The sequence below is a fragment of the Leptidea sinapis genome, chromosome 38 (genome assembly GCF_905404315.1).
Source record: "Leptidea sinapis chromosome 38, ilLepSina1.1, whole genome shotgun sequence".
Taxonomy (NCBI): domain Eukaryota; kingdom Metazoa; phylum Arthropoda; class Insecta; order Lepidoptera; family Pieridae; genus Leptidea; species Leptidea sinapis.
This window is the reverse complement of record NC_066302.1, coordinates 8,418,974-8,431,892: the sequence shown is the minus strand read 5'-3', so window position 1 is coordinate 8,431,892 and position 12,919 is coordinate 8,418,974. Positions and strand designations below refer to the sequence as shown.

General features: G+C 38.4%; 1 protein-coding gene across 1 annotated transcript in view; it reads right to left on the bottom strand.

Annotated features, from left to right (window-relative positions):
- The window catches only part of LOC126975985 (G-protein coupled receptor Mth2-like), a 58,305-nt gene that overhangs the window by 44,472 nt on the left and 914 nt on the right, over positions 1-12,919 (bottom strand). The gene's annotated exons all lie outside the window — the stretch shown is intronic.

Below are 12,919 nucleotides of genomic sequence, written 5' to 3'. Positions count from 1 at the left end.
TGTTGAAAAGGAGTGACAGTGGCAGAGCAAGAGTAGGGCCGCAGCGCTTTACAAATACGGGAGGGATCTCATCTGGGCCGGCACCTTTGAAACAATCTAGATTTTTAATAACACGTTTAATTTCACGTTCACTGAATTTTATTACATTCAAAAATGGCAGACCATGCGCTGCGGACTCTAGACTATCAGGTAATACTACGTTACTAAACACTGATGAAAAATTTTTAGCAAATAATTCTGCAATTGTTGTACCAGTGTTAGCAGTTACCTCATCAAGGGTCATTTCGGCAGGTATAGTAGTTTGACCACCTCGTCTATCCTTAATATAGTTCCAGAAATATTTAGGATTCCTGATAATATTACCCTCGATTCGTTTTTTATAATTTTGTAGGCATGCGTCTATTATTTTTTTACTACGCTCACGGAGTAATTCATACTCCAACCTATCGCGTGGGTTTTTGTATTTCATATACTTTTTTCTCTTACTTTCTTTTTGCAAGATTATTCTTATCAAAGACTTACTAAGCCATGGAGGGAACCTGCTTTTTTTTGGCTTCGAAACAGGGACGTATGTTTCCCCCCGCGCCCCTCCGGCCACCGGCGCCCGCGTCCGCGGCAACAGGTAACAAAGGCGGCAGCACCTTTGCCTTCATGTTCGAACTGTCAGAGCTGTTCGACATTGATGAAATCACAGCCCTGGCCAGCAGGCTCGATGCTGTCCGGGACGACCCGCCGTCGCTCCTCGCAAATCAAAACGCAAAATATTCCGTGCCCTCACCGATATAGGGCGAAAGTATAAAAACATTCGCGATGCCTAATTACGTAAGCGGACGGGTTAAACCACATACGCTCCGTATAGCGTATTTTAACGCCCAAGGCCTTAAGCCTCAACTAGACTTGGTGAAGGAGTTCGCTCACGAACATCAATTAGACCTATTCTTAGTGCAAGAGACATTTCTAAAACCACGTATACGCGATCCGCGTATCGCTAATTATAACTTAGTCAGGAATGATCGCACCACCCGTATGGGCGGCACTCTCATTTATTTTAAAATGTCTCTACACTGTATACCTATAGATCCTCCGGTCCTCACTAACATCGAGGCCTCTGCCATCCGGGTCAGTATGGCGAATCACCAGCCGATCACTGTTATTTCAGCTTATCTTCCGCCCAACAAAAAAGTATTATACACAGATATAGAAGCATTACTCGGCCACGGGGCTGCAGTCATAGGGGGTGGCGATCTTAACGCCAAACACTCCAGCTGGAACAGCAGAGCCACAAATAGAAACGGAATCTTATTAGATTCGCTGACAGACACGCTGAACTTTTCAGTAATAGCACCCGACGAACCAACATATTATCCGGATAACGTCGCGCACCGACCCGACATTCTAGACATTGCGTTACTTAAGAACGTAACGCTCAATGTAAGGTCAATCGAGGTTTTTCACGAATTAGAGTCAGACCACCGGCCCGTCGTCCTAAATCTAGGCCCACCGGTCAACTTTCAACCACCGACGAAAACAGTGATCGACTGGCAACGGCTGGAAAAGGATCTCGAGTCTATCAAGTCCGACGACCTTGACCTTATACCGGACGTCATCGACTCGGTCGACACGGCTCACAGTGCTATCTCTCATGTGACGTCACACATACAGAATAGGATCAAGGCCTGCTCCAGGCAGGTTCCGACGATGCAACCGCATCGCCTAAACCTGCCTCCAGAGGTCAGGAACTTACTCACACAGAAGCACAGAGCCACTAGACTTTACGACAGGTATCCGTCGGTCGAGAATAGGCGCCACCTCCGCTACCTACAGCGGGTGGTACGGGAACGTATCGCGGAACTCCGCGGCGAACGTTGGGACCGCTTGCTCGGTAACCTTAAGCCATCACATGTGGCTTTCTGGAAGCTGCCTCGCGCGTTCAAACAGGAGCCGCCCACTGTCATGCCTCCTTTGGACAGACCGGGACTGCAGCCGGCGCTCGATGACGATGAGAAGGCTGAATGCCTCGCCGATAGTCTTGAGAGTCAGTGCTCTCCAAATGCAGCAGCCGACCCGACACACGTTGACGAAGTTGATCGTGAAGTTGAACGTCGCTCCGCTCTGAGCCCTTCAGGCGATGTAATAAAACCCACCTCTTACGAAGAGGTGAAGCTAATCATTAAGGAGCTTCACTCCAAGAAGGCCCCAGGGCCCGACACTATAAACAATAGGGTTCTTAAAATCCTACCCTCGACTCTTATTACTTTATTGGTTACCATTTTTAATATTCTATTGTCTAATAGCGCGTTCCCCGAACAATGGAAAGATTCCATTGTTATCGGTATCCGAAAACCCAATAAACCTAAAGCTAATCCGAGTAGCTATAGGCCTATTAGCTTAATTAACTCGATCGGGAAACTTTACGAAAGATTAATTCTCGCGCGTCTTAATCATTACATCGCGGAGCTCAACCTGATACCCGACATACAGTTCGGATTCAGAACCGCTCACTCGTGTCCCCAGCAGGCTCACCGACTCACCGAGTACATTCTCGTACGGCGTCAACTTCACGCTACCACGGCAGCCGTGTTTTTCGATGTCGCGAAGGCATTCGACAAGGTATGGCACAACGGCTTAGTATTCAAGCTGTATCAACTGGGAGTGCCAGACAGGCTCGTGCGCATCATACGAGCCTACCTTACTGATCGCTCCTTCCGATATCGAGTAGAGGGCACCCTATCCTCACCCAGACCCATCAAGTCTGGCGTGCCACAGGGTTCAGTCCTCTCTCCCACTCTTTTCTCGCTCTTCACGAGCGACATTCCCAAGTTTCCGAATGTCCAGCTCGCTCAGTACGCTGACGATACGGCACTCTACTTTGGCTCCGCTCTATTGAACCGCTCAACCTTGAGCAGGAACATTAAAGTGCTTCAAGCCGCCGTCGATGAACTAGGCAACTGGTTCAGAAAATGTCGGATTGAAGTGAACCCCACCAAGAGTGCAGCGGTACTCTTCGGTAACGCGAATAGCATCCGCGCTAAAAAACGACCGACCGACGTCATTAAATTGTATGAAACACCCATACCGTGGGTGAAGGATTACAAATACTTAGGAGTCACGTTCAACAGCAATATGAACTTCAAGAAACATATTGATACGGTATGCAATAGAGCCCGATTTGTCCTCAGTCGCCTTTATCCACTTGTGTGTGGGCGAAGCAAACTTCCGCTCAAACACAAAGTGACGCTGTACAAAACCATCGTACGGCCCATACTGTCATACGCAAGCGTCGTTTTCGCGCACACCCGACCGAGCTTCTTACGTCGTTTGCAAGTAGTTCAAAATAAATTCACGCGCATGGCAACCGGAGCCCCGTGGTTCATCCGAAACGTTGACCATCACCGCGACCTAGAGCTTCCGACGATAGCTCAACACTCTAAAGAGATCTCGCTACGCTTCTTTGACAAGGCGCCTAACCATCCCAACATCTTGGTTAGGAAGGCATGCGGGTACACCCCCCTTCACCATAGTCTCAACCCAATAAGACGTCCCAGACACGTAACGGTAGACCCGGATGACGACATCACCATCGCGAACGCGACACCCACACAAACACCGACACAGACACGCACACACCGCCTTCGCAGGCGTAGGCGCGGTCAACCACCGCAAACCACTGGCACTCGTCACTCTGACGATGGCCAGCGGCCCGCACCCTAGATACACCACACATTGTATTGATACCCGACGAGACGTTAGTCCTCGTCCTGTAATAGTTTCACTACACTCACTAACACACGGACTGACTGACGGACTGACATACACCACTTACACAACCACAAACACACCACAAACAGACACAAACACAAACATACATGCACACTAACATTTACACTACTTACACACATACAAACATACATACATACAATCATAAACTCATACACACACACTTACATACATTACACTAAACATCACCACACTCGCCGGCGAGTGTGTTCTTCTCATCTTTTCATCTTCATTTCATCTTCATTTTCATTTTCATTTTCATTCTCTCTCCTTCCCACAAGCACACAGCCGGTCTGAGGCTCGAGTCTCCTTAGGAGACGCCCCGCGACTGTTGTTTCGTAGTCTTTGCGGCCTCCACGGCCCACGTCCTACTTCGCTGTGAAAGCCAAGGCTGCTAACAGCACAGAGGAGGTTTTAGTCGGTATGGGGCGTCCGCTTATGCGGACACTCGAGTCCGACATATTACGCCCCGTTCCGGGGCGTAAATACGTAACAGTATTTCCTCCTCTCAAAAAAAAAAAAAGACGTATGTTTCCACGGTATTATTTAAAATACGGTAAAATACAGTTGTCATCTCGTTAACGTTTTGGCACTTATCGAACTGTTGTGACCAATTAATTTCCTTCAGGTGAGCTAAGATTAGATCATAGTTTGCTTTAAAAAAGTTGTGTCGTGGATTTTGTGCTGGTTTAAGAAAGTGTGGTATTAGTTCCGGTACAGTAATTAATAAGGGAGGATGCTTTCGGTCAATTTTACTTATAATATTTAAGGAGTTAGAAACTTTTAAGGTAACACAGTTGGTTAGAACAAGATCCAGACCTCTGCCATCTGCGTTTGAGACGGGGTTCATTTGCATAATATTATTTAGTGCCATGAAGTCAGTGAGTGCTATACCCTGTGGTGAACTATAATTAGATGCACTGCATGAACCACCATCTGAATTGCGAGACCAACCAACAAAGCCCAAGTTGAAGTCACCCAATATTATAACTTTGTCTGTTTTGTCTAAAATATCGTTAGTGTGGTCTAAAAATCGAGTAAGGCTTTCCAGCTTCACTGGTGGGGGAAGGTATACTACACAAATTATAGATGATAGCCATGAGATTGTATTATTTGCTGTTGATACTTCACTTATTTTTAAAGTGAAACGAAGAGCAGATATTGATGACAAGGTAAAAGGTATAGTGGTTTGAGACGAATAATCTACACTTAAACAGTAAAAAAACCAAGTGTTTATGGTTCATTACACAGCAAACGAACGTACTTATAAGTGACCAGAAATTGGAACTTGTGGACACTACGGTCATTTTGGGTATCACGTTAGATAAAAAGCTTCAGTTGGGTCCACATATTGCCCAACTAGCAGATAGACTCAGTTCTGCGGCATATGCTGTTAGAAAGATTAGAGAGTACACGAATGTTGCGACCGCTAGATTAGTGTACTTCAGTTATTTTCACAGCATCATGACGTAAGTTATTTTACTATGGGGTCATGCTGCTGACATTGATATAGTGTTTGGTCTGCAAAAGAGAGCTGTCCGTGCTATATATCAGCTTGATTATAGACAGTCTCTCAAAGGAAAATTTAAAGAAATAAATATGGTGACTGTTTATTGTCAGTACATTTATGAATATTTAATATAGGATCACAAAAATCGTCACCTTTTTGCTCTTAATAGTGGTTTTCATTATTATAACACTAGAAATAAGAGATTGCTTGTAACTAATTCTAGTAGGCTTCATAAGATACATAATAGCTTTAAGGGTAACTGTATATACTTCTATAATAGGGTCCCGGCCACTGTTCAGGCATTATCTATAAATAAATTTAAATGTTTTATAAAAAATGCATCTGTCGTAAATCCTATTACTCCACAGCTGAATATCTAAATGATCGGACAGTCTGGGACTAGATTGTGATTATTTTATAGCGATATAAATGACTGTACAATATTGTATATTTTTTTTGAAAAGAGCGCAAAAAAGAATGCTGGGAGAGTTTCTTGCGCCGCTTCTTCTCTCTCAGAGAGATTTGTTTCCGAAGCGGTAGTAGTATCTAGTATATTAGAAATGACATCAAAAAGAATTCTAAAGGAATCAATTTTGAGAAAATAAATGCCTTTTATGCCTTTATGTCTGATAATGGTGAAAATATGAGTGGTGAAAAAACTAGTGTCCAAAAACGTAGGTATTCTGGAAAATAATTTGCTTTGCTTGCTTCTTCTACCTTGTGGGAGTCATAGCTGGAATCTTACTCTAGGAGATGCCAGCTATGTTTGCCACACTTTGTTTGCCGGCTGCAGTCAGAAGAGGGCTATTTAAAATGCTCACGTAAAATCGTTATCGCTAAAACCACTTTCTAAAACTAGATGGAAGTGAAGGGTATCATCGGTGAAGGCCGTTAAATATCAAATAAGCTATGGAACGATCATCTAGTTATGGATTTCCGTAAAATAACGCCCAATTAAAAAGAAATCATAAGTAAAATGTTTTATTATTTAATGGAGTTTTGGACTGTGTTACAAACGAACAGTCTTTTTAAAGCAAGTTTCAACTCAAACAATAAGCACGCATTTCACGTTGTTATAGCTTCTCTGTGTCTGACAAACAGTTGAAATTATTTTTATATTCAACTCTTCAAAACTCCATCCAATGGTAAAATTTTACTCACTTATCTATACTAATATTATAACTTATCCATACTAATTTTATAAAGAGGTAAATTTTGTGATGTTTTAGGGGTATCTCTGGATCTACTGAACCGATTTTGAAAATTCTGTTAGCAATAGAAAGCGAAATTTTTGTAAGTGTCATGGGCTATATACAAAACTGAATGAAATGAAAAGACTTTTTCGTTGTAGTCGCATTTGCAAAGGAAAACGGAGAAAAAACGATTAACGAAAATGTTTCTTATTTGGATGATGAGGAGCAAATTAACGATACTAGGTATATAACTAGTCTTGTCATAAATACTGCAACAAACAAAAAAAAACCTATTGCAAATAACATTAATTATTTTTACAGTGTGTAAGTTTAATACATACAATAGAATTTCGCACTCTTAACATTCTTCACTGCCAATCGTACGGATTGTTATAGGGACTCCAAATTACCATGACGTTTAGAGCAAACCGTACTCTCTAAAACTGACCATAAATCATAATCCAGCAGATTAACACACTTCAGCTCTGATGAAGCCCGAAACGTTCGTTTCCAACCAAGACTGCGTAGACCGAGTTTTTTGATCAGGCGCCGAGTCTTGCTGGAGGACCTTCTCTTCTTGGTTATTGAACATGGTGTTGTTAAGGAACTTCACTACCTTCGCAATAATAGTATCTTGATACACTTGTGCCGATGTTTTGATATCTTTTTCACAAAAGAATGGCTCAGTCACTCCTTCATAGCTAATACCCCACCAAACCATCACTGAAGTCCGATAGTGCCCACGTTGCACTGTGTCTGTCTACGGTCATTTTGTTTTTTAAAATGTTGCTCAATTGTAAAAAAAATCTCATCCGTAAACAAAATTTTTTGAAACCTCCCTTTGCGTACCGCCTCAGAAGTTGTTTCGATTTTATCATCCTATTCTTTTTTAACCGACTTCAAAAAAGGAGATGGTTCTCAATTCGTCGGTATTTTTTTAAGTTTGTTACCTCAAATCTTTCGACTGGGTGCACCGATTTTGATAATTCTTAATTTTTTTATTTGAAAGCTTGTGCTTCCCGTATGGTCCCATTGTAATTTGGTCCAGATCTGACAAAAGCATTCATGAGAAAACCATAAAAGTCTTAAATTTGCTATACATACGTATTTGCTATACGTGGATGATACATTTATGAATAACTCAATATCTAAAATTTCATTTCATTTCATTTCATTTCCGGATATTTAAGTCATCTACCATAACATAGTTATGGTCAAGTAATTGTCGTAGTCGAATATTATGATCAATGGGACTCGTTAACGACTTACAGTAACGGAGATCGTGGTAGATTTTCTAATTGTCTGTAATCAAATTACAAAGCACTTACGTTCATTGCAGCATTGAAAAATTTGGTATAATATCTACACATATTTAGACAAATTGTTATTGTACTTCAAATTCACTTAAAATCAAAAAATAAAAAAAAAATTACAAAAAAACAATCGATTTCAAAAACACTACTCTAAAACAATAGATATAATATGGACTAAAAAGTAATGTTTTGGAGTCGGTGTCATCCGAGATAGGTTTGTAACTATACCTATACATAGTTATAGGTGAGATGTGCTTGAGTCGTGAGGAGGCGAGAGGCGAGAGCTGGTCGCGGCGGAAGGACACCGATTCCAAAAATTACAATAATCGTAACTAGAATTTAGATTGTATAAAAATACGCAATTATTTTTATACTTTTTAGTGCATATTATATCTATTGTTTTACAATAGTGTTTTTGATGTCGGTTGTTTTTTTGTTAATTTTTTTTAACTATCAGTTAAGAAATGACCAGTACGTCTCTTATAGGCTGCAAGTCCTAAGTCATCGTTTTAGTTACGCTACATGGTTCTAGGGGCTATCTTCATCTCCAGAGATAAAATCTTTTGGTTTTGAACAGGATTCCTTCAAATTCTTTTCCTTGTTGCTTTGACCACCTTTTTCGTACAAACACTGCGTTAACGGCCAGAAAATACAACAGATTTTCAGTAGGTCAGTAATGCAATTCTATAGAAAAGGAAATAACTAACTAAGAATTTGTAGTTTCACTTGTCATATGGAATGTCATTCTTACTAAGATAAATGTTATACTAAGTAAAACGTGGGAAAGCGAAAACATGCATTTAGATATACAACACCTAGACGGATTCACAAATTGGCTCGATTATTATCGAGAAAATGGTTTTCAGTCATCCCTTGTAACAGCGAGAGAAATAGCCGAGAAGAATGATATTGACAGACAGTTCAAAGAAGTCAGAAGACGACGTTAAAAAAGGCATTTTGATTATTAAGGAGAAGATGAAGCTAATTAATTGAATGCGGGAGAAATTTTCTAAATAATCTTTTTTCATGTCATTGTCAACAATGTGCTCGCAAGCTTCCATCCTAGATTTGAGGATTTTTATAACTTAAGCATTTCTCTTGAAACATGACAGATACCCAAACCAAACAACCAGACCTACTTTCACTACATACATTTCACGAAGGACAAAGGGCCTCGCAAAGACCTGCCGACCAGAGCCTCGCAATGGGTAAGGCCGCCTCTGATAATACCTAAATAGGAGTGTGAGTGAATTTGTTATGCTTTCAAGGCTTAACCTGCAGCATTCCTAGTCACATGTTAATACCAAAATCTAGGAACGGTCCCGAGGGAGAGCGATATTAACAATTTCCCTGATAAAATTGTCACCGTCCGAAGCTAGTTAGTTAAAAATGAATTTAGGTTAGTACTTTAGGCTAGGCTCCCTTAATTATATTATATTATATTATATTATATTATATTATATTATATTATATTATATTATATTATATTATATTATATTATATTATATTATATTATATTATATTATATTATATTATATTATATTATATTATATTATATTATATTATATTATATTATATTATATTATATTATATTATATTATATTATATTATATTATATTATATTATATTATATTATATTATATTATATTATATTATTTGATTTTTTCACGATTGTGTCGGTTACTTATCTAAATATCCCGTCCCAAGACCCTCAGGAAAAAGGATATCTAGAGTTATGATCCTGTTCTATCCCCCCATTTAAAATATTGTGTGATCGAACGGTCGATCCTTGGAGTTGAGTGTCAGATGTGGATGAATGGTATGAAGACGTTGACTGTGTGTTTGAGTTTGCTGTGTGTTGTTGATGTGCCTGCGATGATTGTGAAACGAAAACGGTATCTCCAAGCACCTTACTAATTATGGTGGAAGAATGAAGTGCTGCTTGTTTTTGTAGTATGTGTATGTTAATATTTGCATCTAATTTGTCACAATACCGCTTAAGGCTCTTCGTTACTGCACCCGTGGCTCCTACTACAATCGGAATAATTGAGACGGTGGTGTTCCATAGCCTGGAGAGTTCCACTTTTAGCGGGTGATATTTGCTAATTTTTTCTATTTCCTTAGCTCCAATGTTATAGTCCGATGGTACCGAGATATCTATAAGGTAAGTATGGTTGTTTTGTTTATCTATGTGAATAAGATCTGGTCTATTGTGAGTAATTGTAATGTCAGTTTGGACAGGGATTTCCCACATTAGTTTGGCTATACTATTTTCTTTTAACATCGGTTGCTTCAGTTCTTCCTGCCACCATAACTTGTTTACATCGATTTCGTTCTTCTTAGCCAAGCACCAAAATACATATTGAACTAAATTATTGTGTCTTTTTACAAAATATGTTCCAGCGAGTTTTTCGCATCCTGCTAAAATATGTTGTACGGTTTCGTCTTTATTTGCACACAAGCGGCATTTGCCATCTGTATTTCTTTTCAATATATCGCGTTCGTGCTGTCGCGTTAGCACTGCCTGATCTTGTATAGCAAATAGAGACGACTCCAATGTTGGCGAAATAGGTTGTTTCTTCAGCCATTTAAATGTAAGCTCTTTGTCCACATTGGCAAGGTCGAGGACCTTTTTAGGGAATTGCCCATGCAGGCTCTTGTTTCTCCAGGCTTCATTCTGTTTCTTTATTATGCTATTTTTAATTTCAATTTTGGTGTGATCTTTGCCCGTTGTTAGCTTCAGTTCTTTTTCTATTTTATACGAGTCCTTATAAATTGAATGTGTTTCTCTGTTCTTATCGTGTTGTGTTATTGCTTCTATGAGTTTATCATTTTTCTGTTCTAAATATTGTTTATATTTCAAAATATGAGCTTTGTATAAGTTTTCTAAATTAATCAATCCTCTGCCACCCATTGCTATGGGTAAATAAATTCTATCCACATCTGCCTTTTGCTGGTGAGCCTTCTTGATCGCTAACAACTTACGCGTCTTCATATCGATCCGTTTTAAGTCGCTATTTTTATAATTTATGACTCCAAATGAGTACATCAGAACAGGTACAGCGTATGTATTAATCCCTTTTATTAGATTTCGCGCATTTAAATAAGAATTTGTAATCTTTTTAACTCTCCTAAAATATTCTTTCGTTAGTTGGTCCCTTATGTCGCTATGATTTATTTTCCCAGATTCGTTAATTCCTAAATATTATATTATATTATATTATATTATATTATATTATATTATATTATATTATATTATATTATATTATATTATATTATATTATATTATATTATATTATATTATATTATATTATATTATATTATATTATATTATATTATATTATATTATATTATATTATATTATATTATATTATATTAACGACGAGTTTTTATAAACAAACTAAATATCCAACCAAATATAAATTTAAATATATATATTTTAAAACCTTTTTCTTTCAGATGCCAAAATTGAAATGACGATTGTAAGAAATTTGTTCGAAACTTTTTTTTTAACAAAAACGATGTTTAATCGCGCGTTTAATCGCAATTTGCTTCAGAAATACATCTTCCTTTAAAGCAAAAAAAATACTAGCACATACAAAGTAAGCTTAATAATCCTTTATGAAAATATATAGATGATCAAATTATTTATTTACCAAGTATGTACCTACAAGAAAACATTATTCTAGAAAATTATTATTTGATTTATTAAGTGAAATGAATTGACTGAATAATGAAAATAATCATGAGCTGTCTATAAATCGATGATTCGCAGAAGTGCGGAAATGGTGACACAATTTAACAAAATTTGGGTAAAGTCGTACCTTGATAGCACATAATATGACAGTGTATAGAAATTGAACTTGGATCTAATGCAACGCAAGCCGTGAAATGTTTGTGACTTTTATGTATACCGTCATTGATACCGTCTGATTCAGTGTAGCGTAATGTTGCTTTATGCGCATTTAATCCAGAATAATGATGTCCAATATGCACCGCGCTCTGGTCGACCTGTTATAAATAAAATGAACGCCATTTTTGAAATTGTGGAGCAAGATTGGGATATGAGTAGGTACGACATATCTGAAGAACTGGAAATTTACATTAAAACAGTTTTGAGCCATTCGCATAAAGCTATAATAAGCACAAAAAAGCTAGATATTTGAGTAGGTAGAAGGTACCACACCAGCTCACAGAAATAAACCTAATGAACTGTGTACTCATTTGCGATTTTTATTGAAACATAAGGAAACCGAGCTGTTTTTGAAAATATTGAACTAGTAATGAAAAGTACGTACGACAAGAATATCCGAAATAGGTCAAAAAGGCTTTGCAGTTTGTGGCAAGTTCCGAGTTAGCTCGCAATATGGTGACCCTGTATGTGGAATTAGAAGGGTACATGTTCATAATAAGCTATAACCGCCAGGCAGAATCTCTACTGTCACCAACTGATCAGATTAAAGTAGAGACAAAGCGGCCAGTATTGCGGCTAGACCACACACACGTTTAGCCAATGAGCAACAATGAATGGAGTTTGGCTCGAAAGTGTTAATTGGTGGTGAAGGTTGAAGGTGTTGCACCTTCAGATGTCCACCTGTTTTGGTCTGCGACGATGAGACAACTGAAACATCTACTTGTCGCGTTCGTTTGATCAGAAATCTAAAATTTCTACAGAAACAGGATCATGTCACTACCTCAAAAATGTAAAACAGACATCGAACAAGGCGACATAAATGTTCATATACATTTAAAAATAAATATCTTTAGTTTTCATATAAAATGCGAGAGCATTTACCCCAACCTATTATAAATTCTAACAGAGAAAGAGTATTGTTAAAGTGAAGAACTTATATGTATTTTCTTTCTAGTTATAAATTATTAAATTGAAATGTATGTGACGTTCTAGTAATTTGGGTTTGGTGGTAGGAGTGAAATTACAAACTTAATCAAGACATCCGCAGAAAAATAAAATCAATACCGATGTCGAATTCGCCCAAAAAAAATCGCGTAAGGTTTTTTCTCTGAATCATAACTGTTATCTTAGGTACCTTAGAATAGCATTAATATTCTAAGTTAGGTACCTAACTACATATCGAAACAATTGCGAAAAGTGGGTCATTTATTTT